The sequence below is a fragment of the Oncorhynchus nerka genome, linkage group LG4 (genome assembly GCF_034236695.1).
Source record: "Oncorhynchus nerka isolate Pitt River linkage group LG4, Oner_Uvic_2.0, whole genome shotgun sequence".
NCBI classification, from domain to species: Eukaryota; Metazoa; Chordata; class Actinopteri; order Salmoniformes; family Salmonidae; genus Oncorhynchus; species Oncorhynchus nerka.
This window is the reverse complement of record NC_088399.1, coordinates 19,639,437-19,650,232: the sequence shown is the minus strand read 5'-3', so window position 1 is coordinate 19,650,232 and position 10,796 is coordinate 19,639,437. Positions and strand designations below refer to the sequence as shown.

The 10,796-nt window shown below is 51.9% G+C and overlaps 1 pseudogene; it reads left to right on the top strand.

The window, feature by feature from the left end:
• LOC115117184 (metal transporter CNNM4-like) overlaps positions 1–10,796 on the top strand; it is a 92,303-nt pseudogene that overhangs the window by 47,354 nt on the left and 34,153 nt on the right.

The window sequence follows — 10,796 nt, the reverse complement described above, 5'->3', positions numbered from 1 at the left end:
CTTCAACAGCAATGCAATATCTATCCTCATCTTCCAGCTAGATGGCTCACTCACAGCTTTAAACACACACAGACTGGATTAAGGTCAACAGTTTGATTCCTGTGGTGTGACTCAGGCTATTGGCTTTAGCTCTTTAAGTGTACAGCACTTGAGCACAATGTATATGGGTGGGTGTGTCAGATGACTTCATGTGAAGCTTGCTGGGGAGCAGGCCTGCCCTTCACTAATTGATCCCTACTATGTAAGGAGAGACTGAGGGGGGAAGGGGAGAGAAAGGGAGAAGAGGGGAACAAGGAAGGGGGAGAAGGAGAGTAGAGAAGACGTGACTAGAGTCAGGTGGAAAGGTAAAGGAAGGAGAGGAGAGAGAGGATTGGATCTGACCCAGTATGTAGCTACTGACCCTGGATCTGACCCAGTATGTAGCTACTGACCCTGGATCTGACCCAGTATGTAGCTACTGACCCTGGATCTGACACGGTATGTAGCTACTGACCCTGGATCTGACACGGTATGTAGCTACTGACCCTGGATCTGACACGGTATGTAGCTACTGACCCTGGATCTGACCCAGTATGTAGTTACTGACCCTGGATCTGACCCCGTATGTCGCTACTGACCCTGGATCTGACCCCGTATGCAGCTACTGACCCTGGATCTGACCCAGTATGTAGCTCATGACCCCGGATCTGACCCTCTATTATAGCTACTGACCCTGGATCTGACCCAGAATGTAGCTACTGACCCTGCATAAAAAGTGCATTTGTAAAGTATTCAGACCCTTTGATCATTTCACATTCACTGTAATGACAAAGGGAAAACATGTTTTTATAAATGTTTGCAAATGTATTAAAAATAAGAAAAACAAGTATCTTATTTACCTAAGTATTCAGACCCTTTACTATGAGACTCGAAATTGAGCTCAAGTACATCCTGTTTCCATTAATCATCCTTGAGATGTTTCTACAACTTCATTGGAGTCCACCTGTGGTAAATTCAATTGATTGGACATGATTTTGAAAGGCACACACCTGTCTATATAAGGTCCCACAGTTGACAGTGCATGTCAGAGCAAAAACCAAGCCATGAGGTCGAAAGGAATTGTCTGTAGAGCCCTCCATTTGGTAAATCCGACCACAACTCTATCCTCCTGATTCCTGCTAACAAGCTACAATTAAAGCAGGAAGTACCAGTGACTCAGTCTATAAAAAAGTGGTCAGATGAAGTAGATGCTAAACTACAGGACTGTTTTTCTATCACAGACTGTAACATGTTCAGGGATTCTTCCGATGGCATTGAGGAGTACACCATATCAGTCACTGGCTTTCTCAATAAGTGCATCGAGGACGTCTTCCCCACAGTGACTGTACGTACATACCCCAACCAGAAGCCATGGATTACAGGCAACATCCACACTGAGCTAAAGGGTAGAGTTGCCGCTTTCAAGGTGCGGGACTCAAACCCGGAAGTTTACAAGAAATCCTGCTATGCCCTGCGATGACCATCAAACAGGCAAAGCGTCAATACAGGGCTAAGATTGAATCATACTACACCGGCTCTGGAGCTCGTCTTATGTGGCAGGGCTTGCAAACTATTACAGACTACAAATGGAAGCACAGCCGCGAGCTGCGCAGTGACACGAGCCTACCAGACGAACTAAATCACTTCTATGCTCACTTCGAGGCAAGCAACACTGAGGCATGCATGAGAGCATCAGCTGTTCTGGATGACTGTGTGATCACGCTCTCCGTAGCAGACGTGAGTAAGATCTTTAAACAGGTCAACATTCACAAGGCTGCGAGGCCAGACTGATTACCAGGACGTGTGCTCTGGGCATGTGCTGACCAACTGGCAGGTGTCTTCACTGACATTTCTAACATGTCCCTGATTGAGTCTGTAATACCAACATGTTTCAAGCTGACCACCATAGTCCCTGTGCCCAAGAACACAAAGGAAACCTGCCTAAATGACTACAGACCCGTAGCACTCACATCCGTAGCACTCACATCCGTAGCCATGAAGTGCTTTGAAAGGTTGGTAATGGCTCACATTAACACCATTATCCCAGAAACCCTAGACCCGCTCCAATTTGCATACCGCCCCAACAGACCCACAGATGATGCCATCTCTATTGCACTCCACACTGCCCCTTCCCACCTGAACAAAAGGAACTAGTGTGAGAGTGCTATTCATTGACTACAGCTTAGCGTTCAACACCATAGTACCCTCAAAGCTCATCACTAAGCTAAGGATCCTGGGACTAAACACCTCCCTCTGCAACTGGATCCTGGACTTCTTGACGGGCCTCCCCCAGGTAGTGAGGGTAGGTAGCAACACATCTGCCACGCTGATCCTCAACACTGGAGCTCCCCAGGGGTGCGTGCCTAGCCTCCTCCTTTACTCCCTGTTCACCCACGATTCCATGGCCAGGCACGACTCCAACACCATCATTAAGTTTGCAGACGACACAACAGTGGTAGGCCTGATCACCGACAACGACAAGACAGCCTATAGGGAGGAGGTCAGAGACCTGGCCTGGCCTCAACGTAACCAAGATTAAGGAGATGATTGTGGACTATAAGAAAAGGAGGACCGAGCACGCCCCCATTCACCTCAGCAGGTTGAGTGCTTCAAGTTCCTTGGTGTCCACATCAACAACAAACTAGAATGGTCCAAACACACCAAGACAGTCGTGAAGAGGGCACGACAAAGCCTATTCCCCCTCAGGAAACTAAAAGATTTTGCATGGGTCCTGAAATCCTCAAAAGGTTCTACAGCTGCAACATCGAGAGCGTCACTGCCTGGTACGGCAATTGCTCGGCCTCTGACCACAAGGCACTTCAGCGGGTAGCGCGTACGGCCCAGTACATCACTATTTGCACAACCCCTCTTTTTATGCTGCTGCTACTCTCTGTTTATCATATATGCATCGTCACTTTAACTATACATTCATGTACATGCTACCTCAATTGGGCCGACTGTCACGTAGAGTAGGCCAGAAGGCTAAACTGGATAACCTAACCTCTATCAAAATAAAAAGATGGCGGAGCCGCAAAAGTTCTTCTGTGCAAAGGTGTTTATTTCTCGGACCCAGGTTCGAATGTCGTGTGGTAGAACTTGTAGAAGTTGCTCGAGGATGATGACCTCCCCGATTTCGTCCTGTGTCTTCTCCCCCGGTCGAACCCATCGTCGGTAGAGACCCTTGAGGCGGTGGTATGTCTCTGTCGGCGACTCACCCGATGGCGTTGATGCAGCTCTGAAGCGTTGACGGTAGGTTTCCGGTGAGATGTCAAACTTCACCAGCAGCGCTTCCTTCAAGCCCTTGCTCATCCATTGCTGTGTAAGCCTCTAAGGCCTTGTCCGTGAGCAATGGGACAAGCCTGCAGGCCCACTCTACCTCAGGCCACTGCCACATCTTAGCCATGCGCTCAAACCTCAGCAGGTAGTTTTCAATGTCCTCCCCCTGCTGGTATGAGGGCATCTTTGGCTCCTTCCTCAGGAATGCTGGAAGATGGACGTTAACACTGCTGGACTTGTCTCCTGGTGCTGGCCTCATTACTGCTTGGGGTGCCTGCTGTGGAGTTGAAGTCCCTGCTGCATCGATCCTTTGTCGTCCTGGTGTTGGAAGACCCAATCTTGGGCTCTCACTGACGAGTTCCGCCTGGTGGGGAGCTGTGAGGATAGATTGGCGTAGGCCACGTAACTCCTGCTTGAGGTCTTCGTCCCTCCTCTCAAGGCAGGTGAAAAGTTGCTGAAAAAGGGTTACCATGGTTGGGTGTGGTTCTGGTCCCCCAACTGCTCCTTCAGTCAGCAGCTCACCCAGTTCTGGTTGTCTTTGGCCCCGAGGTCGGGCTCCTAGTTTCTCATACTTGACCTCTTCTTCACTAGACGATTCCATGGTATTCCACCCCGGTTCAACTTCAGGTACCTTTTCTGACAGTTGATGCTGTTGCTGAGAACGCAATCCTGTACGCATTCCTTTACCTCTCTTGTTGGAATTCACTGATTTGCGGTACGCCATCCCACCACTGCCACCATATGTCACGTAGAGTAGGCCAGAAGGCTAAACTGGATAACCTAACCTCTATCAAAATAAAAAGATGGCGGAGCCGCAAAAGTTCTTCTGTGCAAAGGTGTTTATTTACAAGTGATTCCGGAACAAAAACAACAGTACCGCCATCAACGTCTACCTTATGGGACAGCTTAAAAACAATGCTGCCCCATCCACAGCTCAATCAAAAATGCCTCTCCCTAACTGAAAGAGAGGCTCCTTTTGTAGGGCTAGCCCCTCCCCTCAGAACAATTAACCCTCATTAATTAATCAATTAACAATACAAACCTACATTTTCCATGAACTAAACATACTAAAGGATATACATTGCAACACGGTTTTAAACAATATCACAACATAACATTTACAACATTACATCACTACTGACAATATCTTTCAATATGCCCATATGCATTAATGAGCCATTTGGGACAGGCACTATAAAGCCAACCCAATTCCCTTAGCTCGGGTCCTTTTCCAGCATACCCGGAAGCTACAGAGATGGAGAGAGAGGAACAGAACAAACAAACAATGCGCTCATCCACAACATTGATAAGTATAATAATTATTGTATCTCTCAAATATGAACATTGACAAGTGTGAAATGCATGCACCAAGACAGAAGTTAATTTGTGTGTCGACCCACATCGTTAACTTATCTTATAATGGCGCAGGGAGGAGTGATGAATATGTGTGTGCGTTAAAGAACCAAATGCTGCCCGCGGCCAGTGACGGACTTCTACGTCACACCGACCAACCAGGCTATCTGCATTGTGTCGCACCACCCACCAACCCCTCTTTTACTCTACTGCTACTCTCTGTTCATCATATGCATAGTCACTTTACCATATCTACATGTAAATACTACCTCAATCAGCCTGACTAACCAGTGTCTGTATGTAGCCTCGCTAATTTTATAGCCTCATTACTGTATATAGCCTGTCTTTTTACTGTTGTTTTATTTCTTTACTTAACTATTGTTCACCTAATACCTTTTTTGAACTATCGGTTAGAGCCTGTAAGTAAGCAGTACACTGTAAGGTCTACTACACCTGTTGTATTTGGCGCACGTGACAAATAAACTTTGATTTGATCTCCGCAGCACTACACCAAACAGGCCTTTATGGTAGAGTGGCCAGGTGGAAGCCACTCTTCACTAAAAGGCACATGACAGCCTGTTTGGAGTTTGCCAAAAGGCACGTAAAGGGCTCTTAGACCATGAGAAACAAGATTATCTGGTCTGATGAAACCAAGATTGAACTCTTTGGCTGGTGTGACAAGCGTCACATCTGGAGGTAACCTGGCAACAACCCTACAGTGTAGCATGGTGGTGGCAGCATCATGCTGTGGGGATGTTATTCAGTGGCTGGGACTGGGAGACTAGTCAGGATCGAGGGAAAGATGAACGGAGCAAAGTACAGAGAGATCCTTGATGAAAACCTGCTCCAGAGCGCTGAAGACCTCACACTGGGGTGAATGTTCATCTTCCAACAGGACAATGACCCTAAGCACACAGCCAAGACAATGCAGGAGTGACTTCAGGACAAGTCTCAATGTCCTTGATTGGCCCAGCCAGAGCCCAGACTTTAACCCGATCTAACATCTCTGGAGAGACCTGATAATAGCTGTGCAGCAACGCTCCCCAACCAACTTCACAGAGCTTGAGAGGATCTGCAGAGAAGAATGGGAGAAACTCCCCAAATACTGGTGTACCTAGTTTTTAGCGTGTGAGCTGTACCCAAGAAGACTGGAGGCTGTCATCGCAGCCAAAGGTGCTTCAACAAAGTACTGAGTAAAGGGTCTGAATACTTATGTAAATGTGAGGGGGAAACACTCACACTGACACACAGAGCGAGAGGGGGAGACGCTCACACTGACACACAGAGAGAGAGGGGGAGACGCTCACACTGACGCACAGAGAGAGGGGGAGACGCTCACACTGACACACAGAGAGAGGGGGAGACGCTCACACTGACACACAGAGAGAGGGGGAGACGCTCACACTGACACACAGAGAGAGGGGGAGACGCTCACACTGACACACAGAGAGAGGGGGAGACGCTCACACTGACACACAGAGCGAGAGGGGGAGACGCTCACACTGACACACAGAGAGAGGGGGAGACGCTCACACTGACACACAGAGAGAGGGGGAGACGCTCACACTGACACACAGAGAGAGAGGGAGACGCTCACACTGACACACAGAGAGAGAGGGAGACGCTCACACTGACACACACAGAGAGAGGGAGACGCTCACACTGACACACACAGAGAGAGGGAGACGCTCACACTGACACACACAGAGAGAGGGAGACGCTCACACTGACACACACAGAGAGAGGGAGACGCTCACACTGACACACACAGAGAGAGGGAGACGCTCACACTGACACACAGAGAGAGGGAGACGCTCACACTGACACACACAGAGAGAGAGGGAGACGCTCACACTGACACACACAGAGAGAGGGGGAGACGCTCACACTGACACACAGACACAGAGAGAGAGAGAGGGAGACGCTCACACTGACACACACAGAGAGAGAGGGGGAGACGCTCACACTGACACACACACACTGACACACAGAGAGAGGGAGACGCTCACACTGACACACAGAGAGAGGGGGAGACGCTCACACTGACACACACACAGAGAGAGGGAGACGCTCACACTGACACACAGAGAGAGAGGGGGAGACGCTCACACTGACACACAGAGAGAGGGGGAGACGCTCACACTGACACACAGAGAGAGGGAGACGCTCACACTGACACACAGAGAGAGGGAGACGCCACACTGACGCTCACACTGACACACAGAGAGAGGGGGAGACGCTCACACTGACACACTGCTCACACTGACACACACAGAGAGAGAGGGGAGACACACTGACACACAGAGAGGGGGGAGACGCTCACACTGACACACAGAGAGAGAGACGGGGAGACGCTCACACTGACACACAGAGAGGGGGAGACGCTCACACTGACACACACAGAGAGAGGGAGACGCTCACACTGACACACAGAGAGAGGGGGAGACGCTCACACTGACACACAGAGAGAGAGGGAGACGCTCACACTGACACACAGAGAGAGAGAGAGGGAGACGCTCACACTGACACACAGAGAGAGAGGGAGACGCTCACACTGACACACAGAGAGAGAGGGAGACGCTCACACTGACACACACAGAGAGAGAGGGGGAGACGCTCACACTGACACACAGAGAGAGAGGGGAGACGCTCACACTGACACACACAGAGAGAGGGAGACGCTCACACTGACACACACAGAGAGAGAGGGGAGACGCTCACACTGACACACACAGAGAGAGAGGGAGACGCTCACACTGACACACACAGAGAGAGAGGGGGAGACGCTCACACTGACACACACAGAGAGAGAGGGGGAGACGCTCACACTGACACACACAGAGAGAGAGGGGGAGACGCTCACACTGACACACACAGAGAGACACACTGCACACAGACACACACAGAGAGGGGGAGACGCTCACACTGACACACAGAGAGGAGGGGGAGACGCTCACACTGACACACAGAGAGAGAGGGGAGACGCTCACACTGACACACACACTGACACACAGAGAGAGAGGGGAGACGCTCACACTGACACACAGAGAGAGAGAGAGAGGGAGACGCTCACACTGACACACAGAGAGAGAGGGGAGACGCTCACACTGACACACACAGAGAGAGAGGGGAGACGCTCACACTGACACACAGAGAGAGAGAGGGAGACGCTCACACTGACACACAGAGAGAGAGAGGGAGACGCTCACACTGACACACACAGAGAGAGAGGGAGACGCTCACACTGACACACACACAGAGAGAGAGAGGGGAGACGCTCACACTGACACACACAGAGAGAGAGGGAGACGCTCACACTGACACACACAGAGAGAGAGGGGGAGACGCTCACACTGACACACACAGAGAGAGAGGGAGACGCTCACACTGACACACACAGAGAGAGAGGGGGAGACGCTCACACTGACACACACAGAGAGAGAGGGGGAGACGCTCACACTGACACACACAGAGAGAGGGGGAGACGCTCACACTGACACACAGAGAGAGAGAGGGAGACGCTCACACTGACACACACAGAGAGAGAGGGGGAGACGCTCACACTGACACACAGAGAGAGGGAGACGCTCACACTGACACACAGAGAGAGAGGGAGACGCTCACACTGACACACACAGAGAGAGAGAGGGAGACGCTCACACTGACACACAGAGAGAGAGGGAGACGCTCACACTGACACACAGAGAGAGAGGGGAGACGCTCACACTGACACACAGAGAGAGAGGGAGACGCTCACACTGACACACACAGAGAGAGGGAGACGCTCACACTGACACACACAGAGGGGGAGACGCTCACACTGACACACACAGAGAGGGAGACGCTCACACTGACACACACAGAGAGAGAGGGGGAGACGCTCACACTGACACACAGAGAGAGAGAGGGGGAGACGCTCACACTGACACACAGAGAGAGGGGAGACGCTCACACTGACACACAGAGGGAGACGCTCACACTGACACACAGAGAGAGGGAGACGCTCACACTGACACACAGAGAGAGGGAGACGCTCACACTGACACACAGAGAGAGGGAGACGCTCACACTGACACACAGAGAGAGAGAGGGAGACGCTCACACTGACACACAGAGAGAGAGGGAGACGCTCACACTGACACACACAGAGAGAGGGAGACGCTCACACTGACACACACAGAGAGAGGGAGACGCTCACACTGACACACACAGAGAGAGGGAGACGCTCACACTGACACACACAGAGAGAGAGGGGGAGACGCTCACACTGACACACACAGAGAGAGAGGGGGAGACGCTCACACTGACACACACAGAGAGAGAGGGGGAGACGCTCACACTGACACACACAGAGAGAGAGGGGGAGACGCTCACACTGACACACACAGAGAGAGGGGAGACGCTCACACTGACACACAGAGAGAGAGGGGGAGACGCTCACACTGACACACACAGAGAGAGAGGGAGACGCTCACACTGACACACAGAGAGAGGGGAGACGCTCACACTGACACACACAGAGAGAGGGGAGACGCTCACACTGACACACACAGAGAGAGGGAGACGCTCACACTGACACACACAGAGAGAGGGAGACGCTCACACTGACACACAGAGAGAGGGAGACGCTCACACTGACACACAGAGAGAGGGAGACGCTCACACTGACACACAGAGAGAGAGGGAGACGCTCACACTGACACACAGAGAGAGAGGGAGACGCTCACACTGACACACACAGAGAGAGGAGAGACGCTCACACTGACACACACAGAGAGAGAGAGGGGAGACTGACACACTCAGAGAGAGAGGGGAGACGCCACACGCTCACACTGACACACAGAGAGAGAGAGGGGAGACGCTCACACTGACACACACAGAGAGAGAGAGGGGGAGACGCTCACACTGACACACACAGAGAGAGAGAGGGGGAGACGCTCACACTGACACACACAGAGAGAGAGGGGGAGACGCTCACACTGACACACACAGAGAGAGGGAGACGCTCACACTGACACACACAGAGAGAGGGAGACGCTCACACTGACACACACACAGAGGAGACGCTCACACTGACACACAGAGAGAGAGGGAGACGCTCACACTGACACACAGAGAGAGGGAGAGACACACAGAGAGGGAGACGCTCACACTGACACACACAGAGAGAGAGGGAGACGCTCACACTGACACACACAGAGAGAGGGAGACGCTCACACTGCTCACACTGACACACACAGAGAGAGAGGGGAGACGCTCACACTGACACACACAGAGAGAGAGAGACGGGAGACGCTCACACTGACACACACAGAGAGAGAGGGGAGACGCTCACACTGACACACAGAGAGAGGGAGACGCCACACTGACACACAGAGAGAGAGGGGAGACGCTCACACTGACACACACAGAGAGAGAGGGGAGACGCTCACACTGACACACAGAGAGAGAGGGAGACGCTCACACTGACACACACAGAGAGAGGGGAGACGCTCACACTGACACACAGAGAGAGAGGGAGACGCTCACACTGACACACACAGAGAGAGGGGAGACGCTCACACTGACACACAGAGAGAGGGAGACTGACACACACACACTGCCACACACACAGAGAGAGGGAGACGCTCACACTGACACACAGAGAGGGAGAGAGGGAGACGCTCACACTGACACACAGAGAGAGGGAGACGCTCACACTGACACACACAGAGAGAGAGAGGGAGACGCTCACACTGACACACACAGAGAGAGAGGGGGAGACGCTCACACTGACACACACAGAGAGAGAGAGGGGAGACGCTCACACTGACACACACAGAGAGAGAGGGGAGACGCTCACACTGACACACACAGAGAGAGAGGGAGACGCTCACACTGACACACACAGAGAGAGGGAGACGCTCACACTGACACACAGAGAGAGAGGGGGAGACGCTCACACTGACACACAGAGAGAGGGAGACGCTCACACTGACACACAGAGAGAGAGGGAGACGCTCACACTGACACACAGAGAGAGAGGGGAGACGCTCACACTGACACACAGAGAGAGGGGGACGCTCACACTGACACACAGAGAGAGGGAGACGCTCACACTGACACACAGAGAGAGAGAGGGAGACGCTCACACTGACACACACAGAGAG